This window comes from Bos javanicus, chromosome 13, assembly GCF_032452875.1.
Source record: "Bos javanicus breed banteng chromosome 13, ARS-OSU_banteng_1.0, whole genome shotgun sequence".
NCBI classification, from domain to species: domain Eukaryota; kingdom Metazoa; phylum Chordata; class Mammalia; order Artiodactyla; family Bovidae; genus Bos; species Bos javanicus.
Window position 1 is genome coordinate 67,557,832 of NC_083880.1, and position 26,648 is coordinate 67,584,479.

General features: G+C 46.9%; 1 protein-coding gene across 2 annotated transcripts in view; it reads left to right on the forward strand.

Moving 5' to 3' along the window:
* Positions 1–5,787: 5,787 nt before the first annotated feature.
* The window catches only part of PPP1R16B (protein phosphatase 1 regulatory subunit 16B), a 107,887-nt gene continuing 87,026 nt past the window's right edge, over positions 5,788–26,648 (forward strand). Inside the window, exon 1 of one of the 2 annotated variants that reach the window (XM_061437578.1) lies at positions 5,788–5,939. The gene's annotated coding sequence lies outside the window, so the exon portion shown is untranslated. Of the gene's footprint in view, positions 5,940–6,327; positions 6,417–26,648 lie in introns of those variants that run through there. The other variant, XM_061437577.1, reaches the window with a different exon arrangement.

Consider the following 26,648-nt stretch of genomic DNA (forward strand, 5'->3'; position numbering starts at 1 on the left):
CAGGAAACCGATGCTCTGAAAGAGGAAATGACTGCCCAGCGAGTTCAGCAGAGCTAGGACTCCTAAGGGGAGAGGCCTTTCCCCTACTCGGTGGTCTTCTCTTGAGCCTACTGTCATCTTCACTTGCCACTCTCTAGGGTGGGCCTGGCCTGGAGCCAGCATCTTCAACCAGCAGAATCAGCCACTTATCCAGGATTATTCTGGGCCAGGCACTGGAATATATAAGTATCTGTTATTTTTATTTATTTATTTATTTTTGGCTGCACTGAGTCATTGCTGCTTCGTGGGCTTTCTCGAGTTGTGGCGAGCAGAGGTTACTCTAATTGTGGTGCATGGGCTTCTCATTGTGGCAGCTTCTCTTCTTGCAGAACATGGGCTCAAAAGCTTCAGTAGTTGTGGCTCCCAGGCTCCAGAGCACAGGCTCAGTGGTGTGGCACATGAGCTTAGTTGGCTCTTGGCATGTGTGATCTTCCCTGGCCAGGGATCAAACCCATGTCTCCTGTATTGACAGGTGGATTCTTCACCACTGGGCTACCAGGGAAGCCCTAAGTATTTGTTTTTCTTGAAGTATAGTTGATTTATGGTATTGTGTTCAGTTCAGTTCAGTCGCTCAGTCATGTCCGACTCTTTGTGACCCCATGAACTTCAGCACGCCAGGCTTTCCTATCCTTCACCATCTCCAGGAGTTCACCCAAACTCATGTCCATTGAGTCGGTGATGCCATCCAACCATCTTATCCTCTGTCATCCCCTTCTCCTCCTGCCTTCAATCTTTCCCAGCATCAGGGTCTTTTCAAATGAGTCAGTTCTTTGCATCAGGTGGCCAAAGTATTGGAGTTTCAGCTTTAACATCAGTCCTTCGAATGAACACCCAGGACTGATCTCCTTTAGGATGGACTGGTTGGATCTCCTTGCAGTCCAAGGGTCTCTCAAGAGTCTTCTCCAACACCACAGTTCAAAATAATCAATTCTTCAGCTCTCAGCTTTCTTCATAGTCCAACTCTGTTAGTTTCAGGTATAAAGCAAAGTGATTCAGTTATATTTACAGATACAAACATACATATATGTATATACATTCATTTTAAGATGCTTTTCTATTATAGGTTATTATGAGACACTGAATATAGTTCCCTGTGCTATACAGTAGGTCCTTTTATCTCTTTTATATAGAGTGGTGTGTATCTTTTAATCCCAACCCCCTAATCGGTTCCTCCTGCCCCTTTCCCCTTTGGTGACCATATATTTATTTTCTGTGTCTGTCAGTCAATTTCTGTTTTGTAAATAAGTTCATTGTACCATTTTCTGGATTCCATATAAAAGTGGTATCATAGGATATTTGTCTTTGTCTGACTTACTTCACTTAGTATGATAATCTCTAGGCTCATCCATGTTACCGCAAATGGTGTGGGGATTTCATGCATTTTTATGACTCAATAATATTCCATTTCATTCCATAATATTACTACATCTTTATCCATCCATCTGTTGATGGGCATGTGGGTTTCTTCCATGTCTCAGCCATTATAAATAGTGCTGCTATGATCATTAGGGTGCATGTATCTTTTAGAATTAGAGTTTTTATCTTTTCCAGACATATGCCCAGGGATGGGATTGTTGGATCATATGGTAACTCTATTTTTAGTTTTTTAAGGAAACTCTATACTCTTTCCCCCTGGACTAAGTGTCTGTTGAGTGAATGAAAACAACCAGCCCAGCACCTGCTCACTGGCTGTTGTTAAGAACCAGTGGATCAAATAACTTCTGAGTGAATCTCTTTGAGGCTGGATTAGCTCATTTTTTAGTAGACTCAGAAGTCTCTAGGCCTTCCTTCTTCTGAGGTGTTGCCCTACATCACAGCAATCGTATAATTCACCCCAGTTCTACTTTCTGTATAATTTATATGTATGAGTTGGCTTGAGTTGCAGTTGACTGGTTCACCCGAAGTTGTGTAGATATTTAATTCTATATTTTTAAACACCAATATTTCAGATTTTATATGTTGGAGCCAACCCATTTATTTCCAGGCCCTCAAACAGTTTCCATAGTCTATTAGAATGTTCACTGGCATTAGACTATACTCTAATGTCTAATAGATGGACCATAGATGGCCTCAAAATAAAAGGAGGACTTTCCCGGGAGTACCCTGGTCCAGTGGTTACTGGACTCTGCAGTTTCATTGCTGAGGGTGTGGGTTCGATCCCTGTTGGGGAACTAAGACCCCACAAGCTGTGCGGCATAGCCAAAAAAATTAAAAAGGAGGGACTTTCTTGCCTGGGGCAGAAGAGAGAGGTTTAGACATGGTCAGTGCTGCTTTCAAGGACCAGAGTACAGTTTGACTTTGGCGGGAGGAGGGGGGTGATACTTTATTGAGATGTAATTCACATACCATATAATTCTTCCATTTAAAGCTGTGGTCCCCAGCCTTTTTGGCACCAGGTATTGGTTTCATGGAAGACAATTTTTCCATGGACTGAGGTTGTAGAGGATGGTTTTGGGATGATTCAAGCACATTACACTTATTGTGCACTTTATTTCTATTATTATTATATCAGCTCCACTCAGGTCATCAGGTATTAGATCCCACAGGTTGGGGACCCCCTGATCTAAAGTGTACAATTTAATGGCTTTAGTATAGTCACAGTCATGTAACTATTGCCCCAATCAATTTTAGTTCATTTTTCAACACACCAAAAAGAAACTGGTTATTACATCAATCATATTTCTTTAAAAAAAAAAGGAAGAAAACTAGTGCCCATTATTGGTTACTCTCCATTTGCCCCAGATACCCTTCCCAACTCTAGACAACTAGGAATTAACTTTCTGTCTTTATAGATTTGCCTATTCTAGACATTTGATAGGAATGGAATCATATAATACATGGTCTTGTAACTGGCTTCCTTCACCTGCATAACATTTTCAAGGTTCATGTTGTGGCATGTATTCATACTGCATACCTTTCGACTGTCAAATCACACTGCACTGTATGGATACATTATGTTTTCCAGATCCATTCATCTTTTGATAGAGATTTGGGTTGTCTCCCCTTTTTGGCTATCATGAAGAATGCTGCCATGAACATGTATGTACAAGTTTGTGTGGACATTTGTTTTTACTTCTCTTGGGTACACACCTAGGAGTGGGATTGCTGGGTCATCCGGCAACTCTGTTTAACATTTTAGGGAACTGCCAGACTGGTTTTCAAAGGGGCTATACCATTTTACACTCCCACCAGCAAAGCATACAATTTCCAATTTCTCCACATCTTTGTCAACATTCGTTATTACCTGTCTTTTTGATCACAGCCATCCTAGTAAGTTTGAAAGTGTATCTCATTGTGATGTTTTCGTTTGTTTTTGGCCTCGTAGCTTGTGGTGTCTCAGTTCCCTGAACAGCGATTAAACCTGGCCCCAGCAGTAGAATCACCACGTCCAGGGAATTCCCTCACTGTGGGGTGTTTTTTTTTGGCTGTGCCTGTGTCTTTGGCTGCAACCTGTGGAAGCTTGAGTGGGATCTTGAATTGTGGCATGCAGGATCTAGTTTCCTGATCAGGAATCAAACCCATGGCCCCTGCATTGGGAGTGCAGAGTCTTATCCACTGGACTACCAGGGAAGTCCCCTCACTGGGGTTTTGCATTGCATTTCCTTGATGGCTAATGATATTGAGCATTTTCTCATGTGCTTATTGGCCACTTGTACATTTTCTTTGGAGAAATGTCTATTCTCACTCCTTGTTCATTTTTTGTTATTTGCCTTTCTATTACTGAGTTGTAAGAGTTCCTTATATATTCTAGATACAAGCCCCTTATCAGATATATGCTTTGCAAATATTTCCCCTCATTCTGTGGGTTCTGTGGGTTATTGCATTTGTTCGCTAAGGCTGCCATATCAAAATGTCACAATTGGGTGGCTTAAACAACAGAAATTTCTTTCTCACAGTTCTGGAGGCTAGAAGTCCAAGAGCAAGGTGTCTGCAGATCTGGTTTCTCCCGAAGCCTCTCTCTTGGACTTGTAGATGACCGTCTGTCCTCTCCCTGGGCCCTCACACGGCCTTTCCTCTGTGCAAGGATCCTTGGTGTCTCTTCCTCTTCTTCTGAGGACACTAGCTATATTGGATCAGGGCCCCACCCTAAGGGCCTTAGCTTGACAGTCATCTCTTTGAAGACCTTATCTCCAAACACAGTTACAGTCTGAGATACTAGAGATCAGGACTTCAGCACGTGAATTTGGGGGGAATACAATTCAGCCCGTTACAGTTATCTTTTCACTTTCTTGATGGTGTCCTCTAAAGCATTTTTAGTGAAGTCCAACTTGTCTGTTTTTTCCTTTGTTGCTTCTGCTTTAGGTGCCATAGCTAAGAAACACTACTTAATCCAAGGTCATGACTTATGTCTATGTTTTCCTCTGAGTGCCATAGTTTTAGCTCTTAGGATTCAGCCTTATCTGTTTTGAGTTAATTTCTGTATATGGTGTGAGGTAGGGGTCCAACCTCATTTTTTTTTTTTTTTTGCATATGGAAATCCAGTCATCCAGCATCATTAGTTGAAAAGATGATTCTTTAAATTGTCTTGTCACTCGTTGAAAAGCAATTGGTCCTAAAAGTAAGGGGTTTTAGCTGGAATCTGTTTTATTCCATTGATCCCCATCTATCCTTATACTGTACTGCAGTCTTGATTATTGTAGCCTTGTGGTTAAGTTTTGAAATCAGGAAGTATGAGTCTTCCACCCGATTCTGAGTATACTTATCTTCAACATCAAAATGTTGTGAATGGTGTAAACGAACAGCACAGCATGGGGATCTGGGCCCATACTCAAGGCATCATTTTAGGAAGGCAGGCTCCAAGTTCTATGCAAGCCTGGGAGAGATGGACTCCCGCTTGCTCTCTCAGCTACAGCTCTCCAGGATAAATCAATGGAAACATTCTGCAGAGAACAATGATCCCCTAGGGTTACTTTAAACATCTCTTTAAGTCTTCCCCACCTGTTCTGCTCTCTAATCGCTCTACTTTGAAACAGTGTCATTCAAAACTGGATTATTAATGAACTGAGAGGAAGCCAGGGGGCAAATTGGGGAGCTGGCTTTCAGAGAAACCGGGGAGGTTGGGGTCAGAGAATAAACCCAATCCAGGGGTTTTTGCTTCCCCAGCAAAGGTTATGGGGTTTTTCTTAGCAAACAGGAAATCACTAAACTCAGGTTATAGTGTCAGCCTCTGAAGAAAGTTGCTATATAGTACCGAGTAAAGAGTAAAGGAGTTCTTTGAACAAGACTGCTAGGAACTGAACTATCATCCCCGAACTCCTCAAACCTAAGCCTTCTCTGCGCCCCTCTGGCTGGCCGTGGGGTGCCTCGGGCTCTAATCTGGAGACTGGGAAAGCTCAGGAAACAAGGCCCTTTGTGCAGAAGAGAACTCTATTGTTCTAAAGCCAGTGTTCAGCGAGTGTGGATTCCAGAGAATGTTTGGGGATGGATTTGTTTCCCCTTTGTTTGTTAACTTTCTCTCCTCTTCCTGGGGGGTGGGGTGGAGAGAAGGGTCTTCTCAATCCATTGTCCTATAGAGAAAAGATGGTGCTGAGTGCAGGGGCCTTCAGCCCAGGAAAAAGGATTGGGTTAGATGACAGGGGCCACAGGTTGTGTTTTACTTTCTATTTTAAGCGTTAGATCTCAGGAAGGCAGCCCCTTTCTAGATCCTGCACCTCCCAAACAGGGGCAGACGTCAGTGGAGGTACAACCACTTCCTTCCTCCTCCTCTACACCTCGGTCCCTCCCAGAAAGAGGAAATGATGCGATTCTACGTCGCAGGCCACGGCCCCCCATGTTCCCACTAGTCTGGCTCTCGTCTCCTACCCCTCAGCTAGGGGACCGGCTCCCACAGACCTGTCCCCAGGGCAAACCCTGGCTGGGCTCCTTGACGTCCTAGGAAGCCTTCTGATTCAGGCTTCAAGGTAGGAGGAGACATGAACCGCTGGCCCTGGTTTTAATGCTGTGTGACTTTGGGTGGTTTACTGCAGCTCTCTGGGCTTCGTGATGCCCTTCCATCAAATGGGAGCAAGAATACCGTCCTGGGCTTCCCCCTTTCCAAAGCGGTGATGTTGAAGGGTGGGAGGAAGACCGTAAGGAAAACTCTTTTCCGAACCCTGGTCGCGTCTCACCTGCCTTCAATTTCTAGCTGCTCAAAGGTGGTGGTGGAGGGGGATACGGGACCCTCGCCGGGAGCTCCCGCGCCGTCCAGGTCTAGTCGAGAGCATGCCCACCCCCTTCCCGCGAGCTCAGGCCCCGCCTCGGGGGAGGAGCCGAGGGGCGGCGCGGAGGCCCGCGGCCGTGCAGAGCTGGCTTCTGTCGCCGCACCGGCAGCTGCGGCTCGGGGACGGAAGGACCGAGCCAGGGCCGGGAGCCGCCCGGGGCAGGGCTCGGGAGAGCGGGTGAGTTCCCCGGCGGCATCGCCGGCTGCCCTGCGCTCTGCGGCTTGACCAGGCAGGGGATGAGGATCGCGGCGGGGAGGTGGACCCAGCTTCTGAGGGTCTGACTGGGGGTGTGTGTGGAGCTTTGGCGAAGGGCCGGCGGCAGGAGATAACTGGGGGGGCTGGAGGGAGACTGGAAAGGCGGGTACCAGGCGAGCAGGGCTGGGGAGTTGGGCTGGGATGGGGGCGTTCTCCTGGGTCTTGCGCGCCAGAGACGAGGCCAGGGTACGGGGCGCACTGGCAGGTTGCTGGCTGGTGTCCCCGTAGCCGGATCTTGGGGCGGGCAGGGGGCATCTTGGCGGATTCTGGGCTCTTGGGCCGCCTTCTGCCTAAGGGGCGCAATGCTGGGCAGAAGAAGCCCCAACCGGCAGCAGACAGTCCGGGCTCCCAGCCTCGGGGCTGGCATGGGGGCGCCGCCCCCTCGCGTGGCGGCACTCGGTCCCCGCAGGCGGTGGCAGGGCGCCGGGAGCGCTCCCTGCCTGGGCGGGAAAGGTCCCGAGGGCAGGCGCCCCCGCATGCAGACCCGCCCCCCGCAGGATCCGGCTGACAGCGCCCCGCGGCCCCGGGGGAGACCCCAGCGTGGTTGTTCCCTATCTCCCCGAAGGGCCGCCGTGCGCCCGCGGCTGGGTCCCCCGCGCCTGGAGCGCGCCTCTCCTCCTGAGTCCCGCGCATCGACTCCGGCCGCAGGAGCGCCCCCGAATGCCTAGGATGGACTGAGTCTGTGCAGCCTTCCTCCGAGAGGTCGCGCAGAGGGGTCTCCCCAAGGTCATCCGAGCTGCCCAGACCGTCCCGCGTGGACAGCTAGAGATGCGAGGTATTTGCCTTCCCTGAAGCCGGCCGACTCCACCCCCACTCCCCACCCCCGCCACCTCCTCCAGTTCGGACCGGCTTAGCGGGAGATGCTGATGATGCAGTTCCCAGCCTCGCGCGGATAATTGGAGCTTTGAATCTGGCCCTCCCAGGAGGGCCGTGCGGAAAGCCCCAGACTCGGAGCTCCCGGGCATCTCAGAAACCCAGGGAGAGAGAGACGCGGCTCCTTAAGAGCTTCTCAGAACCGAAAGCCGAGCTGCTTGCGCGCGCATGTGATTGAATCCCACATAATGGGCCGCTGTTCTCGCTGTCAGAAGCGCCCACCCGCTCTCGGCGGCCCTGCGCACCAGGTGCCACCTCTGAATCGCCCTCTGTGGAGGGCCCGGGGCCCCGGGGTACCAGGCGCCCTTGCCCGCCGGGCTCTCCCGGGAAGGCGCCTGCCGTTAGCCTCCTGGGCCGGCGCGGGTACTTCCCTGAGGGCCCTGCCATTTCCTGTGGCTGGCGAAGCACCGGAGAAAAACCCTCTGTGTGGGAGGCCTCCTCAGAGGCTGGTCATAAGCATCTTAGCTTAGCCAGTGACTCGCTTTCTTCCCGAGGGCAAGGCACTTGGCCTCCGGGAGCCTCAGTTGCCTCTAGGAGATGGGGCTAATCAGGCCGTGGGAGGATGGGGGCAGGACCGTGTGAGGTCCTGGCAGCCGGTTGCTCCGAAGTTAATACCCAGGCCTTTCAGAAAGCTTTGGAATGGGGCGTGTCTCCTTTTAGGCAGGAGCAGAAGTGGAGCCCTGGTGGGTGGTTCTGCAGGCACTGGGGGAGTTTCCACATCTTCCTCCCTCAGCTTTGTCATCAAGAGGCAGCTTGCAGGCGGCTGGTGGGCGCTGGTGAGTCCTTTGAGCTCCCAGCCTGCTCCCGGGCCTTCCCACACAACTCCCCTCCCCAGCCCCTCATCTCCCACGTGTCACCAGGATGTCGGAGGCAAGATGTCAACCAGGCCATTTTGGACCTTCAACTTCGTGCTTTCCTGTGAACCGGAGTCTGTCCAGCGGTGTCCCTCTCCCTAGAACCTTCCTGACCCCTCTCCTGGTCCCAGCTCATCCCAGCCTCTGAAATGTCTTCTTCAGGAAGACCACTTGATCCTTCCTCCCCCATCTTTTGGTCTCCTCCCACTGTGCCACCCATCTGCCAGGCTCTGGGTTGGGGCTCCCCGAATCCCTGTGCTCTCTGAATCTTCCCTGGCTTGGAGAGACATGGCAGGCAAGGTCCAGTGCACGCACAGACTTTGTTCTCTTTGGTAACTGACACAGGAGCGGAGGTTAAATTCTAATCCACCTGTTAAGTTCGGGAGCTGGAGCCATAGGGCTAAGATGATGCTGACGCAGGAAAGTGGGTTTTCCCCCAAGGCAGTAACCTTCTGCAGAGCATCTTTGTTCTCTTTGGAAACTGGGGCCCCAGGTTCTTCTCAAACCCCACTCCATACCCAGAGTCAGCATTCTCTAATCAATGGAGTCTGCGGCCAGCCTGGACTTTTTGTGGGTCACGGAAGGCAGTACCTGGATTCCTGGGTGGTGTCTGGACTTTCAGGAACCTCAGCCAAGTTTGACCCTTCTGCCAATCTAATGACTCCTACTCCCATGCCACCTGCGCCTGGGACATGAAGCTCTCAGTATAGAGTGCGTCCCAAGTGGTATTCTTCCAACAGAGGCTGGGATGGTCTTTTTTTTTAATCCTGAGTTCATCCTAGACATTGAGATTTTATTTTTTTGGTTGTGCTGGCTGTTCGTTGCTACGTGCAGGCTTTCTCTAGTTGTGGCGAGTGGGAGCTACTCTTCATTGTGGTGCATGGGCTTCTTATTGTGGTGGCTTCTCTTGTTGCAGAGCATAGGCTCTAGGCGTGGGGGCTTCAGTAGTTGTGGCACACAGGCTTCATTGCCCCGCAGGATGTGGAATTGTCCCAGATGCCGGGATCGAACCCGTGTCCCCTGCATTGGCAGCCAGATTCTTAACCACTAGACCACTAGGAAGGAGAAGGCAATGGCACCCCACTCCAGTACTCTTGCCTGGAAAATCCCATGGATGGACTGAGCGACTTCACTTTGACTTTTCACTTTCATGCATTGGAGAAGGAAATGGCAACCCACTCCAGTATTCTTGCCTGGAGAATCCCAGGGATGGGGGAACCTGGTGGGCTGCCGTCTGTGGGGTCGCACAGAGTCGGACATGACTAATACGACTTAGCAGCAGCAGCAGACCACCAGGAAAGTCCCGAGACAGTGGAATTTCAGGAGGGCTAGGACAAGCCTGTCTCCTACAGAAGGCCACAAAGTTGGAAGAGCAAGGGAGTCAGATAGGTCTAGTTCAAATTACAGCTCTCTACCTAGAAGCTCTGTGACCTGGGTAAATTATTTACTCTCTCTGACTCCTGGTTTTCTCATCTGTAAAGTGGGAGTGGTAGTAATGCCTCCTCTGTGGGTTTGTGAGGATTCTCTGAGCCCTTGATGCATAGAAAGTGCTTAGTGCAGCACCAGGTAGGGGCAGGAATGCAGGAAATGATTATCATCACCACCACCACCATTTCCTCCTTTGCACTGTCGTCTCATAGGTCCCCTCGCCACCCCCTCTCAGTCCAGGGGAAGTCAGAACTCTCTGCCTCTAGCTAACAGGACAGGGAAAGCCCCTCAAGCCTGGGGGTGGGAGGGGGTTGATTTCTGGGAATCCAAGCCCAGCATCAGCCTGTCTCTAGGAAGTCATTTCGCCTTTCTCCTATGGCTGCCATTTTGCAGGGTCTGTTGATTCATTCAACAGATGTGTACTCCCTTTTAGCCATTGTGCTTAGAGAGGGATTTCAAGATGAATAAAGCAGCTCTCAGGCTTCTCGATCTACGGGCAAAAAAAGTGATAGTGAGAACACAGCTTCACTGGCAAGAAGAGAAGTGAAGAGTAGAGGGAGGGATGAACAGGTGGCCTCAGCTAACGAACCCAGGTTTCATTCCTGAGTCTGCCACCTCACAGCCAGCTGGTGATGGACAGATGTGTTACCTCTGAGTGGTGATGTGAGGAAAAGAGGGAACCATGTGGGTAAAAAACCTCAGTTCAGAGCCTTCTAGATATTAATCACTGCTTGCACATGTTGGCTGCTATTTTTTTATTATTTACTTATTTGGCTGTGCTGGGTCCTCGTTGCTTTGTGGACTTTTTTCCTCTGGGGGCTACTCTAGTTGCAGTGCACGAACCTCTCATTTCAGTGGCTCCTCTTGTTGTAGAGCACGGGTTCTAGGTCACAAGGGCTTCAGTAGTTGCAGCACTTGGGCTCAGCGTTTGCGGATCCCGGCCTTTAGAGCGCAGACTCAGTACTTATGGTACATGGGCTTTGTTGCCCTATGGCATGTGGGATCTTTCTGGCCTGGGGATTTAACCCGTGTCCTCCGCATTGGCAGGCAGACCCTTTACCACTGAGCCACCAGGGAAACCCTGGCTGCTGTTATTATTAGTCTGCAGTGATCAATAGCAGGTGGGCAAATTTTGCTGTTGGGGCACATGTGAGCCCTTCAGACACAGTTTTCCAGGTAGCAGCTAATAAGGTGGGGTGGAGGGGAGTGAGCAGCCTGAGCTGAGAAAACAGCGTATGCAAAGACATAGAAGCTTAAAAAGTGTTTGGTGTCTTAGAGAGCAGTGGTCAGAGTTAACAGCTGGAAAGCCATCACTGTAGGGCATGATGGAGGCGAGGTCAGGGAACAAGAGGCCGTTCTGCTAAGGGGTCCCGAATGATTAAATGCTTGTTCACCCAAAGCAGGCCTCCTACAGCTTATGGAGCCATCTGAATCCAGTCTAGAATTTACTGCTGCAAGGGAGGAATGGCTGGCCTGTGCACGTTTGCGGATACGTTAACTGTCCTTTCCTCTTCCTTCTACCCGGAAAGCACAGACGTTCCCTCCTTCTTCCTGAGATGTTTTTGCTACTTGTGCACCCGTGTCTCTCACCCTGGGACGTTTCTCATTTGGAGGAAGGGGGTGTGGGTGGAGGAAGCGCCACCATCTCGCTCCCTTATTGACCATAAGAGGGGACTAAGTGCTTTTCCGGATGTTGGTCACTGTCCAAGGTCTTTGCTTGTATTGCCATCGAATCCTCATATAGACTTACTGAAGTAGATCATTTATCCCCACTGTGCAGAAGGGAAAATTGAGGCATAGAGAGTGAGGTGATTTGCTAAAGGGCTTATAAATGGTGAGAACTCATGTCTAGAGGTCTCTGAAGTTGCTTTGTGCTTATGTGTACCACCTCATGCATGCTCTTGGTAATGCTGCCTGCAGAATGTCTGGCTTCTTTCACCATGCACCCCTGGATGCTAGACTGCAGGCACCTTAGTGATGGGTCACAGTGGGGTGTGCTCCAGGTATCTGGCGACTACCCTAGTCTCTCCTGGCCTTGACTTTTGGGAAGTTCCTGAGTGCAGGCGCTTGGTGATGGGGAGCTATTCTTGGATGTCTCAGAATTCAAGGCGACCTTCCTGGCCCGCTAGTGTCCCACAGATGTGCCTTGACGCAGGCAGTTTGCAGCTTGATTGATGCAGCAGGTGGTGACTGAGCTCCACGGTGACCCCAGGAAGGAATGAGTCTTTTAGGATGGGGGTTAGAGCATCACGTGACCATACACCCTGCCTGTTTACAGAAGACATCAAAACAAAGGCTCGAATTTTCTTTTCCACAGGAGGCAAAGTTCAAGGCCAAGGTTCAAATCCTGCTTTTGCCTTTCACTGGTTTTTGGGCCTCGGCCAATTTTTTCACTTCTTTGCACTTCAGTTTCTTCATCCAGAAATACAGATCATACATGCATGTATGTGTGTGTGTGTATAATTCAGGGTTGTGATAAAGATTTGTAACCCAACATAAAATTGACTTCCACATCATAGATATATTGATGTAACGTCCATAAAATTTTCCTCCATGGTGCTTAACATAACTGTGATTGTATGGCTATTTGTGGTCATTATTCTTTTACTCTATCTCTCCCACGAGGTCAGTGGTTCTCGGCCTGGGGGCAGCTTGGCTCTCCAGGGGACATTTGGCAATGTCTGGAGGCATTTTTGGTTGTCACAAGTGGGAAAGTGCAGAAGGGGCAGGGATCTACTGGCATCTAGCAGGTTGAGGCCAGGGATGTAGCGAGATACCCTGCAGTGCCCAGGGCAGTCCCCCTCAACAAGGAGTTGTCCAACTCCAAATGTCAACAGTGCCAGATTTGAGAAGGCTTCTACTGGCCATGAGGCCCCTCAGGTCAGTGACTGTGTCTGATTCAGTCAGCCCTGTGTCCCCAATTGCCCAGCATGACAGCGGGCACACAGGAGACAGTAAGCATTAAAGGGATGAATGAGGACTTGGAAGGCCTCATGTCTCTTGGAGTCCAGGAGGTTTGGCTTGTGGGACATTTTGAATGAACAGGAGAGAGATGCAGATGAACTTGAGCGATGAACGTTGGTCATTCAGGCCAAAGAAATTCAGACCAAAGCTATTTTCCTTCCCGTCCGTCCGCCAAGGAGGCACTTGGGGGCCCGAATTATCTGAATTGTTCTATGATCATGGCTGCACTTTGCTCACATAGACACAGGTCCGCCCTTTATCTGGACAAGCAGGCTGGGGCAGGGGAAGGTAGGTACTCACAAGGAACACCCTCTCAGAGGGGCCCCTGGGATTTGCCAAGCTGGGGTGCAGCTGCTGTCAGCTTCCTGTTTTTTTCCCTTTCTGGTGGAATGAAGGAAACCACTGAATGGCTGTTTTTCCACTGACATTTACAGCAATGTGATAGGCCTTGGATTAATGAGGTCAAGCTCCAGTGTGAAATCTGCCTGATAACTTGAAGCTTGGCCAACAGGAAGACACGGCTTGTTTTCTTTGGGCATTTGATGTCTTTGGATGGCTTTGGCTAGGGAAGTAGGGGTCACAACTCTGTACAAAAGACGGGAATGTTTTATGCCCCAGAATTACAGAGGCCAGAATTGTCTTTTTTTTTTCAATTTATTGGGAAGGTTTATTTTCACATGGACTTTGAAATAAATAATTCATCAAAAGGAAGGTTCACCATGAGCCCTAGGTTGGCTGCTACATCAGGGCCATTAAAAGGACCACGCTGTTTTTCTGGGCCTCCCTGGGAGTCTGAAGGAAGAGACTGGCCCCAAAGGGTTTTTGGACAGGTTAGAGCTGCACGTGGATTAGAACTCATTCTGATGGGGGAAGGGGTCTCAAGCATATGCCTCAGATTTGCTTGCAGGTTTCTGTAAGAGGCAGAATCTGATTCCTTAGGTCTGGGGCCTGGACATCTGCATTTAGAATAACGTTTCAGAAGGAGTCATGTGCTGCTGGTCTGTGAACTGCACTTTGGGGAGCAAGGGTCTATAGCTGAGGGGTCCCCGGTGTCACCCACTCCAGCAAATTCGGCCTGTCATGCCTGCTCGCACAGCCATCTGCTCTGTGGGCTGGCTTGCAGGAGAACAGACTTACTGTGCCCCTTCTCTGTGTGCTCAGACCTGGGACCAAGCATGAAGGAAAGGCTGCTTGCTCCCAAGGAGCCATGGAAACACCTAGAACAGGTGCGAGGGGCTTCTGGTGCTTCCAGAAACATGTGTCGGGGGGACACAGTGTCTTGGGTCCCCTGGTCACCTGGGGCTTGTTAAACACACAGATCCCTGGGCCCTAGACCAGCCTACCTGTGTCAGAACCCGCCATGGTGGGGCCCTGGGAGTCTGTATTTTTCAAAAGTGTGCCAGCCAGATTCACAGCCAGGTTGGCAGAGGGGAAGGAAGCCAAGAGGAAGAGCTGGCAGCATGTGGAAGTTCACTGCTCAGGAGGCCGAGTGTAGGGTTGTAGAGCTGTGGACTGCCTGATGGCACCCGGCTGATAGAGGGGCCAAAAGCTAGCCTGCTCCACTTGCCAAGCTTTGTAACCCTGCGGGGTTGCATCTGCCTGGGAGGAAGGGCACCTTTTTTCTTTTTTCCCTTATTTATTTCTTTTTTGGTTGCACTGAGTCTTCATTGCTGCTCTTGGGCTTTCTCTAATTGTGGCGAGTGGAGGCTACTCTTCATTGCAGTGCACGGGCTTCTCATTGCGGTGGCTTTTCTTGTGGATCGTGGGCTCTAGAGCGTGGGCTTCAGTAGTTCTGGTGCACAGGCTTAGTTGCCGCACAGTATGTGGAATCTTCCTGGACCAGGGAATGAACCTGTTTCCCCTGAATTGTCAGGTGAATTCTTATCCATTATACCACCTGGAAAGTCCCTTTTTCTTAATATTAATAATAATGGTTAACATCTAGTTCTTATCTTATGAGCCAAGCACTGTTTAACTTTTAGTCCTCCTAGCAACTCTTAAGAGGTGGCCTTACTATGACCCTGATTTTACTGCTGAGGAAAGTGAGGCACAGAGAGGTTCCATGATTTGCCCCAGGTCACACAGCCAGTCAGTGGTGGAGTTAGGATTTGAATCCAGGCTGTCTTGCTTCTAAGTCCTTGCACTGAATCATGATGCTCTCTGACTCTGGGCAAAAATGCAGTTGCACTTCATAAGCTGTCCCTGCCCTGAAGGAGTGCCTTTCTCCAGTTCTTCCTCAGATGGAGGAAAGGCTGGCAGTGACTTTGGCTAGCTCTGGAGTCAGACCTGGGTTGGATCCTTCCCTCTCCCACTTAATGTGTCCTTGAGAAGTTATTTGCTAACTTTGCTGAGCCTCAGTTTCCCCATGTGTAAAATAGGAATAATAATAGTATGAGATGATATGATTATTTAACCTGTGTTTGGCACATGGGGTGTACTGGATACATACTAACAATAATTATTACCTTAGTATCCATGCAGTCAGCCTCTGGGAGTCTGTTCAGAAGGGACAGGTGAGCGGAGCCCTGTGTCACTTACGTCCCTGGTGCTCGGTCTGTCGTTTTGTTCACCCTGGTTACTTATGTCTATTACTTACCGAGGCAGTCCTAGCCTTTGCTTCTTGGCGCTGATTGCAGGCCCCGTGTCCATGCCAACCTGGTGAGTTCTCAGAATTTCTTAGCTCCCAGAACATTTTAGAGTCTCAATCAGAGCAGGCTTTATTTCCTGTCATCCAAGAGCAAGAAAAAGGCACATATTCTCACACTTACTTTCTTCAGGGCGCTTGGCTCTTCCTTGGTGACTTTCTCTGTCCCCAGCTTCCTTTCTGGAACTCTGTAGCCATCACCTTCTCCCCCATGAACTGGGCAGAGAGCAAACTCTTTAGAGGCATTGCTTACTATCTTACAAAGAAACAGAGAAGGGGATTTCCTTGGTGGTCCAGTGGCTAGGACTCCGTGCTCCCAATGCAGGGTGGTGGTTTAGTTGCTCAGCCATGCCCGACTCTTGCGACCCCATAGACTGTAGCCCGCCAGGCTCTTCTGTCCATGGCATTTCCCAGGCAAGAATGCTGGGTTGCCATTTCCTTCTCCACCTGATGCAGGGAGCCTGGGTTCAATCCCTGGTCAGGGAACTAGATCCCAAATGCTGAAAATAAAGATCCTGCATGTGTAGCTAAGACCTGATGCAGCCAAATTAAAATAAAAAAACAGGGAAGAGTTTCTCCAGAATTTCATTTATTTTCTTCTTTTTTTTTTTAACATAGGAAATCAAGCTTTTGTTTTCTTGTTGCTTACTTTATGCTTTTTAATTATAAAAATAAAGAGAAACTCATTATTAAAATTCAAGCAGTACAGAAATGTGGAAAATGGAAAGGGAAATTTTCCCAATGATCATCCACACATTTCTTTTTTCCTGGAAGAAATCGCTGAATGTTTTATGTCTTTCCATAAATTTCTTAGGCATGTACAAATCCACATGCATTTATGTATATCCTATCCTCTTTTGTTGTTAACACATCTATACAACCCTTTCCCGAAACTTCCCTTTTCAGCTAATTTATCTCAGCACATGTCGACACGTGTAGGTATGCCTCAGTCCTAAAAGCTACACAATATTCCCATGATAAAAATTTACCATAATTTGTTTTCTAGTCCCTGGCTGGTGGTGAAGATTATTTCCGTTTTTTTTTCCCCCCTGCTACACATTATGATGCTATGACATCCTTGCTTATACAGTGTGTATCTTCGTACACTTGGGTGATTTTACCTGTAAGGAAAATTCCCTGCAGTTTGAACTATGACATTGTCAAATTGTCCTCCCAAGAGGCCAAACCAGTTTTGTCTTTTTTCTTTTGGACGAGCCAGAGGGCATGTGGGACCTTTGTTCCCTGATCAGGGATTGAATCCCCCCGCCCGCCCCCATTCCCCACTCTGAAAGCTCAGTCTTAACCACTGGACCACAGGGAAGTCCTGCAAACCAGTTTTTATTCCCTAGACCGTGTGTGTGAATGCTTCTTTCCCCCAGGCGTTTCTCTAACATTGAGTATTGAGTACATTCAATTTTTTTCCAGTCAGATAGGAATAAAATAGAGTGTTTCTGAGTCAAGTTCCACAGTACTTTAGATTTTATGATCATTTAGACTGTGGCTACATATTGTTAAATATTCAAGAACTGCATTTTACCTGGCCTGATGCTTGAAATTAGAGATAAAAAATGAACTTAAACAAGTTCCTCCCCATCTCCTGAAGGAAGCAGACACATGGACAAATGAGAACAGAGGTGTGGTTCCAGCTGTGCTAGAGAAATGCATAAGTGAAGTTCTCTTTGACAGACTTCATGAATATTACAAATGAATGTGTAAAATACAGCATACATTGTGCCCCAGTGGGAGGGGCGATACTTGACATCCTCAAAAGAAAATGACTTGGTAAAGCAGAAAAACCATGTATCTTAGCCCTCCTGGTGGCAGCAGCAGAGGTAGGCAGCTAGGAAGGGATAAAGTAATTTTGAAATTGACTTTTTGGTGGTTTCCATGTTTACTAATGTTTGAGGGAGGCTGTGCAGAAACCCAGCTGAGTTTGCAGCTGGTGCTGATTATTGCTCACTGTTACCTGGGAAAGTGTGTATGTTAGTCCAGAAAGAGTGAGAACAAAGGTACAGAAGCCTGGCTTTAAAAATCCACAGCCTTGGAGCCCAGTGGGGTTGGATGTGGGTGGCATGAGTTGGCAGTTACCCCAGGGGTTACAAGGAGGTGTGCTTTGAATGCACCCGTTGTAGACTGCATGCACAGAATGGGTGTTGAATGAATGAGTGAGCATCAAAGATGTCTCTGTCCTATAAAAGGGCCTCCTACTCAAAAAGAATAGATCCATTTAGAAAGAGTTATGACCACATGATCTTCCTACCTGTGGGGAGCCACGCCTTAGCTATACATTTTCTTTGGGCCACCTGTCACGGATAGCTCTTCATCCACTAGGAGATCTTAAGAACAGCATAGGGCATGGCAAGGAGCAGTTGAGAATATCTGAAACAGTGCTGTGGAATGGAGCTCACCATCATTTTACAGCAAAACTTCTAAGCCGGAATCTATAAAGCCAACTGTACAGTGTGCAGAGTTGAAAAGAGACTGTGGAGCAGAGGTAGTCCTAGGTCACCCTTTTATGGATGGCAAGGCAGGGGCCAGGTAAGGCACATCTTGGGTCTGGCCCCTATCTTTCCCCAGCAGCCAGGTCTATTTAGTCTGGTTTGATGCTAGAGCTGTGGTTCCAAGCCAGAGGACCACTCCCAATGATACAACTGATGGAATAATGTCCGTGAATTTTAGTCTCTTCATCTCCCACCCTTCTGTCTACACGCTCCTATTTATTGAATGTCTATTGCATGCTGGGTGACTCTAGGGTGCAGTCCCTGACCTTTTTGGCACCAGAGACGAGTTCTGTGGAAGACAGTTTTTCCATGGGCTGGAGGGTGGGGGGTGGGGGGATGGTTTTGGCACATTACATTATTGTGCACTTTATTTCTATTATTGTGATTATATAATGTGATATACAATGAAATAATTTTACAGCTCACCATAACGCAGAATCAGTGGGAGCCCTAAGCTTGTTTTCCTGAGATCCAGACTATAATGCAAACGATGGGGAGTGGCCATAAATACAGATGAAGAAGCTGCCCTCTTTCACCCACCGCTTACCTCCTGCTATGTGGCCTGGTTCCTAACAGGCCACAGACTGCTATTGGTCCATGGGCCTGGGGGTTGGAGACCCCTGCCCTAGGGTGGGATGGAAAGGTGAATAACATATTTCTTGTCTTTTGAGAGCATCTAGTCCAGTGGAAGATGCAGATATGAAATTAACAATTACAGCCAGTGGTCCATGGGGTTGCAAAGAGTTGGACATGACTGAAGCGACTTAGCACGCACACACAGTTGAGAGCCACAGTAGAGATGCGGTCAGACTCTTTGGAACTAGAGGAGAGAGAAACCCATTTGCCAAAGAGCAATTCAGAGGGAATAAAAGGAGCATGGAGACAATATTGTGTAAATGAGACAAGGCAAGTCAAGTGCTGAGCACGGTGCCTGAAAAGCATTTAAGAGATGATAAAAACTATCATTACAGCACTTGGGCTAGCTCTTAAAGAACAGGACGAGCTTGCCAGGTGGAGAGAAAGAAGGGTATCAACACCGCACAGAACAGTATGAATGAAGGACAGGTGGTGAATGTGGAGGAGTGAAAACTCCATAGCTTCTTAGAAGAGAAATCTAAATCTGTGTTCAAATCTTAGTTTCGCTACTCACTAGGTATGACTTTGGGCATGGCAAGATGAACCTCCCTTTTCCTAATCTATCTGCTGGGGATAATGAGACCTGTTTTTATCTTTATTTTTTGACATGAAAAAAAAATTTATTTGGCTGTGCCAGGTCTTAGTTGCAGCACGTGGGGTCTTCAAACTTCATTTCAGCACACAGGATATTTAGCTGTGGCACTTAAACTCCTGGTTGCAGCATGTGGGACCTAGTTCTCTGACCAGGGATTGAACCCGGGGCCTCCGCATCGGGAGCACAGAGAATCTTAGCCACTAGACCACCAGGGAGGTCTCCAGACCTGTTTTTAAAGGCTCCCTGTGGGAGTTAATTTATGAGGAGTATCTGACACATAGTGGAGTTTCAGCTAATGGTGGGTACCATTGCAGGGATGTGAATCCATCAGACCTATTAAGTATAGCCAGAAAATTGAGTGTTTAGTGGACTGAGGGTGGGGATGGAGGTTAGGATGGCCAGAGATAAAACTAAGCATGTCAAGGCCAGATACTGGATGGTCTGGACTGTGAGGCTAAGAAATTTAGACTTGACTCTTTAGGCAGTGCAGAAGTGTTAAATGCTTCCCTACAGGAATTTCCTGGCAGTCCAGTGGTTAAGACTCCCTGCTTCCACTGCAAGGGGTGTGGGTTTGATCCCCGGTAAGGGAAGAACCTGCATGCAATGTGGTGTGGCCAAAAAAAAAAAAAAAGCTTCCCTATAAGGGAAATACAGGATCAGACTTCAGTGCAGAATGAAAACTCTACCAGTGGTGTAGCTTGTGGGTTGGAAGGTAAGAGATGGAGGCAAGGAGATCATTTGGGGAAATGCTGCCTCCGACATTCCTGTCTTGGCAACCCACAGCTCACATTAGCCAAGTGAAAGCTCCATTAAGTCCTGCGGACAAGTGCTGCCTGGAGAGGCAAATCAGGGCAGTGATTCAGTGCATGGGCTTCAGTGTCAAGGCCAACGTGAATTTAAATCCTAATCCTGCCTTGTACGGGCTTCCCAGAAGACTAGTGGTAAAGAACCCGCCTGTCAGTGCAGCAGACATAAGAGATTCGAGTTCAATCCCTGGGTCGGGAAGATCCTCTGGAGGAAGAAATGGCAACCCACTCCAGTATTCTTGTCTGGAGAATCCCGTGGACAGAGATGCCTGGCGGGCTACAGTCTATGGGGTCACAAAGAGTTGGGCACAACTGAAGCGACTAATCATGCACGCGGGCACACGGCTGTCTCGTACTGGCTGTATCCAGTTCAGTTCAGTTCAGTCAGTCAGTCGTGTCCGACTCTTTGCGACCCCACGAACCGCAGCACGCCAGGCCTCCCCGTCCATCACCAACTCCCAGAGTCTACCCAAACTCATGTCCATTGAGTCGGTGATGCCATCCAGCCATCTCATCCTCTGTCATCCCCTTCTCCTCCTGCCCTCAATCTTTCCCAGCATCGGGGTCTTTTCCAATGAGTCAGCCCTTCACATCAGGTGGCCAAAGTATTGGAGTTTCAGCTTCAACATCAGCCCTTTGAATGAACACCCAGGACTGATCTCCTTTAGGATGGACTGGTTGGATCTCCTTGCAGTCCAAGGGACTCTCAAGAGTCCTCTCCAACACCACAGTTCAAAAGCATTAATTCTACTGGCTGTGTGATCTTGGGTAATTACTTAACCACACTGAACTTTAGTTTAACTCTTCTTTAAAATGAGGATTAATAGTACCTTTCTCACAGACTTGTTGTGGTCTTAAATGAGGTAATGTAGATAAAGCATTTAGCCTAGTTCTAGGAATGTAGTAAGTGTTCAATGAAAGTTAATCATTAAAATTTTAAAAATTGTTTATTTCACCACAGAACTCTTTTTCCATGTAATATCTATTAACCTCCTCTGGAGCTACTAGTCTTCTACAGAAACCACACTGCTTTAAACTTTCTGGAGAACCAGCAGCACTTTCTGCTCCAAGAAATAAACAGTGAAGAGGGTTGCCAGGTTCTAACACAGTGGTTCTTGGATGCACATTAGACACACCTGGGGAGCTTTTTAAAAATTTCAAGGCTGATGTGTGTGTATGGCTGAGTCTTTTCGATGTTCACCTGAAGCTACCACAGCATTGTTCATCTGCTCTATCCCAATGCAAAATTAAAAGTTTAAAGTTTGGAGAAAAATTTTTTTCAAAGCCGGGCTGCAAGTAAATTAGAATCTCTTGAGATGGGACCCTGTATTTTTTAAATTGTAATATTTTGTTAAGGTAAAGCCAATACAGGAAAGTGCACATATCCTAGGGCTTTCCTTGTGGCTCAGCTGGTAAAGAATCTGCCTGCAATGTGGGAGACCTGGGTTCGATCCCTGGGTTGGGAAGATCCCTTGGAGAAGGGCACAGCTACCCACTCAGTATTCTGGGCTGGAGAATTCTATGGACTGTATAGTCCATGGGGTTGCAAAGAGTTGGACATGACTGAGCGACTTTCATTTCACTCACGCACATATTCTAAGTGAATGAATTTTCACAGATTGAACATGCCCAGGTAACTCATACAATGTAGGACTTCCCTATATTAGTAGTTCCCTGCCGGTTCAGTGGTTAAAACCCTGAGGTTCCATTGCAGGGGGCATGGGTTTGATCCCTGGTCGGGGAACTAAGATCCCACATGCTGCATGGTGTGGCCAAAACAAACCAACCAGAATATTACCATTGCTCTAAAAGCCTTTCTTATGTGCCTTCCCAGTCACTCCTACCCCAAAACCGTGACTTTGATTGATAATAACATAGATTCTTTTTGCCTGTTGAACTTTACATAAATGGAATCATATAGTATGCATTTTTGTGTTTGGCTTATTTTGGTTAACAGTGTGAGAAATCCAGATTGTGGTGTGTAATTGTGTATTACTCATCCGGGCTTCTGGACTATCTTCCACTGTGAGTACACCATAAGTTTTTTTTCCAGACTCAAGTTGGTGGACATTTTGAATAGTTTGTACTTTGAGATTATTATACAAATAGTGCTGTTAACATTCTTATAAATGTGTTTTGGTGAATGTATACAGAAATTTCTGTTGAGTATATTCCTACAAATGAAATTGCTGGCGTATAGGCCATCATATGTTCAACTGTAGAAGATACTGCTTGAGCAGTTTTTTAAGTGGCTGTACCAATTTATATTTCCGATCAGTTTATAAGAATTCTTGCCAATGACTGGTATTTTCTGTCTTTTTAAAAAAAGGCCATTCTGGTGGATATATAGTAGTCTTGCTCTGGATCTTAGTATAATTTCCCAACATTTCCAGGTGATTCCAACATGTAGCCACGTTTGAGACCCTCTTTCCTAACAGGTTTTGAAAAAGCAAAACACAAATTAGTGGACCTGTATAAAGAGATGTTATAATGACAAGTGCCTCCCCATGGCCCCTCTTTGACGTCCACACCCAGAGTTTTTTATAGACCTGATCTGTCTAATCAGTAGGGAAGGATGCTTTTGTGATGGAAGGAGAACGTAGAGGTGTATTAAACCTGACAGTCTGTGCTTCACTCCTGTGTGCTTTATATGGGCAAATGGTTCCTGATGGAGTGATCTGGAGGCTGGAAAGAGCCCATGGCAGGACTTCAATCTCTTCTTCCAATTTAAGGCCTGAAAGAGGAGGCCATGAGAAGTGACGAGTAGTCTATACAGATGTCGTCAGATGAAAATATCTGCTCTTCAGGATCAGGGTTTTTTTTTTTTTTTTTAAGGGTTTAGGATGTTATGTTATATTTTTGCTCTCCAAAGCTTGCCCAAGACCTGGCGCTGGGAAGGTGCTCCAGAAAAAAAAAAGTCATTGAAGTTGATATTAGAACTATGTAACTGGCCCTGATGAAAAGCATGACTCACATGGATGCAGAGGAAGGTGTTGGTGTGGATTTAGCTGATCTGATTAATAGCTTTGCATCTCTTTTTGTGCTTTCTGTTTTCCAGCTCCTATTTCATATTTGCTCATTTATTACTAGCATATTTTCCTTTATACCCTTAAAGGAAATAAAGGATCATCCTGAAGTAGATCTCTATTGATCGCCTTTCCTCTTGAGTTTGAGTCATATTTTCCTGTGTGCTTTTTTTTTAATCTGACTGCACAAGGGCATGTGGGATCTTAGTTCCTTGACCAGGGATCAAACCTGCACTCCCTACAGTGGAAGCACAAAGCCTTAATCCTGGACCACCAGGGAAGTCCATTTCCTGTTTGCTGAAAAAATTTTTTCTAGGAATTTTAGGTTACATCTTGAATATTATGAGTCAGACTTAAGAGACTCGAGGTTCTATTATATTTCTCAGAACAGTAATGACTATTCATTTATTTTATTTTTTTGGCTGAACTGGGTCTTAGTTGCAGTTCTCAGGATCTTTGTTGTGACATGCTGTGGGGTCTAGTTCCCCGGCCAGGGATGGAACCTGAGCCTCCTGCTATGGGAGCGAAGAGTCTTACCCATGGGGCCACCAAGGAAGTCCTAGTGATGACTTAAAAAAAATCAGTCAGCTGACTTGACCAGACAAACTTTAAATTCAATTTCCCCTGGGTAGGCAGCAGCTGAAATCTTTCTTCAGTTCTTATAGCCCTAGTTGGGCGGCTTGGAACCTGCCCTGCACATGCATCATTCAGAGAGATTTGGACAGAATTTATACTCAGCATTTGGGGCTACCATCTGTGAACTCTTTTCTGGGATGCTTTCTCCTCACTTTCCAACTGTAGTCACCTGAACTCTGTCCTTTAATTCCTCAAACGATAAGAGCAAAGGTTTTCATCCAAGTTGTAGCCACCATGTACAACGCTGAGTGGGGACTGCTCTTGGGTAAAAAGCTACAAAAACACAGAATTTGCCTAGTGCAAATTTCTATCAAGTGTTGACTGCCTTTCAGTTTCTATCTGCTTGTGGCTGAATAAATCTTGCTGTTGTTCAGTCGCTAAGTCGTGTCTGACTCTTTGCAACCCCGTGGACTGACTATCTAGTGCCTTCCAATAGGTAGTGTGTGTGTGGTGCATAGAGTTCACAATAGTTAAATGTGAGGGGATGTATCCTATAAGAGTTACTCTGCTTTTACTAGAGCAGAACTTTTCTGATCAATAATTTTGTTTACTAAGGGAACATTAGGACCCCTTGCTTTTCTGACTAGCACATAGTTGATGGCAATAAATGTTTGTTGACTGGCTAAATGAAAGCAGCTTTAAATTAAAAGTGGAATTGAATTAGAGGAGAAAATTACTAGAAGAAAATCTTGAGATTGGTTACTTGTTGATGACAGTTAAGCACAAAATATATAGAGAGAGTTTGGTAATTTGCTGGAGAACATGATGAGAGGGTTGAAATAATATTAGGGCTCTGAGTGTAGAGTAGACCCCAGTCGCTAACAAAGTGAACCTGAGATTTCAACACGAGGAGATACATTCAATTGTGGGAGTAATATCACTTTCATGGGATTGAATCTATGGCTTATGGAGAATTTTAAACAGAAATAAAGCTGGTCAGAGGGGGAAGCAGAGATATGCTTGGAGTTCTGCACACCCAAGAGGAGCCAAGAGGAGGGAATCAAAGTGAAGGGACTTTGGCTGGAGATCAAAGAGGGGAGGAATGAAAGTAATGTAAAGGCAGTCAACTACAGCTTGCTTCTCTCTGCATGGTGACCTGGAAGGTCACAAATCCCATACGGAGAGACTTCAAAGCCTGTATGCTGGACAGAAACTTCATTTACCAAAATGCAGAGTGTCTGGAAACTTCCTGATTTATTCTACTGACAGTTTCACTCACAGAGAGCAGAGGAGAGAGGACAGTTGCTGTTATGAATCTGGTTTGGGAGCTGTTGGGTGAAGTGAAAATGAGAAAGTACTCACCAAGAAAGGGAACACTAGTCATAGGGGGCTGAGCTCACAGGGTTTGGAAGGCAGATTTTATGAAATTCAGGATGAGATACATATATTTCCTGCCTAAGCCTCCAAAGGTGATGACAGCTCCAACAGTAAGGGAAGTTATGACTGTAATCAATTATCTTTACTCTGCGTAGATTTCATTTATTTTCCTGCAAGGACTCCTTTTCTTGCTCTTAGTCGTGCTTTTGTGGGCCATCTTTCCTGTCTGACATTTTCTCTTTTATTTTCAAGCAGGAGAGATGATAAAAAAAAAATACTTAACCATCATAGCATATGATTGATCAATCAGAAGAGATACCAGCCATAAACAACTGAAATAGCACTCCTTACAGGTTCCTTAACCTGAGTCTCAGTTTTTTCCCCTTTGAAATGAGAACAAGACCTACATTACAGAGTTGGTGCAGTGACTCCAAGAGATGTTACATATAACGAATTGGACCCATGGAAAAATATGTTGTGCACAGAAGCTGCCATTATAACCCTGCATTATTTATCTCTGGGTTCATTTCATCTACATATTTTATACATTCTGTGATGCTTATGTTTAGTTACATTAAGCACATTTTTTAAATTCTATACTGATTTCAGCAAGTATTTGTTTTACTACCAGTTGATCTATCTGGTTTATTAGTTGAAATGTCCTCTTATCTCCTTAATCATCAACACCCTGGATTTCCTGAAATCTTCTTACATTTCATGAGGAAGTTGTTTAAAAGCAGTTGTGATTCTTTTTGGCCAGGCTGGGTCTTTGTTGTGGTACATAGACTTTCTCCAGTTGCGGCTCAAGGGCTCTAGAGCACATGGGCTCACTGGCTGTGGCCTGTAGGCTTAGTTGCCCTGTGGCATGTGGGATCTTAGTTCCCTGACCAGGGATCAAACTCATGTGCCCTGCACTGGAAGGCAGATTCTTAACCACTGGGCCACAGGGGAAGTCCTTCCTTGTTCTTTTAGGTACCTAGACAATAGAATCGGACAGGCCTTACTGTGCAGTTAATTGGTGTCCATTGTCTGCATGGCTCTCTTTTCCTTCTCATTGTTTCTTCCTCCAGGGTAGGACTTTCTCCTTTGAGTCCAACTCTCTGTTTTTCATTGTCCTTGTTTCCTTGGAATTATTCTCCAAACCTCCATGAGCAAACAATATGAAAAACTTTTAAAATTCCTATCCCAGCTGTTTTCTAATTGACTAAAGGGAAGGCGACAGCTTGCTAGGGATATCTTTGAGGTTTCTGAAGAGGAGAAAGGGACCTTGTTAGGAAGCAGACAACAGCCTTCTTCCTCCTTCATGGTGGTAATGGTGTGAAGCCCAAGATGCTTAGGATGAAGGAGTGATCCCTGGCTGATGGTGCTCCCTGCCCCTCCCTCTTCAAGAGTGGACCCCATCCAGTTACAGGATGGGATGCTCATCTTTGGGATAGGATTGGGAGAGGTAGCAGTTCCAAAGGGGCTGCCATTCTTAGCTTGAGTTGGCTCAGCATACTGCTTCCTAGAAGTAGGATCCATTCAACTTAAGGGATGGAGTCATCGAGGACAGGTCTTCATTTTACCCCCTAGCACAAGGTATTGGAGAAATTCTTATTAGAACCTAAGCTCATCTTGACTCTTGTCTACCTTTGAGGCCATTGTGATTTTTTGTTCTTGGTTGAATGATATACTGATATTGAGGAGCCCTTCTACTTAATCTGATAACACTCTAGATGTTTGTATTTAAGACTAGAGGATTTTGAACAATGGGATGAAGGCAAGTGTTGAAATCCAAGTAGGCACTCACTCTGTAAAACAGAGCTGCCTGCTCAGTACCCACACAGCCACTCCTTTATCTGTGGCAGACATTACTAATCTATCACCACATTCAT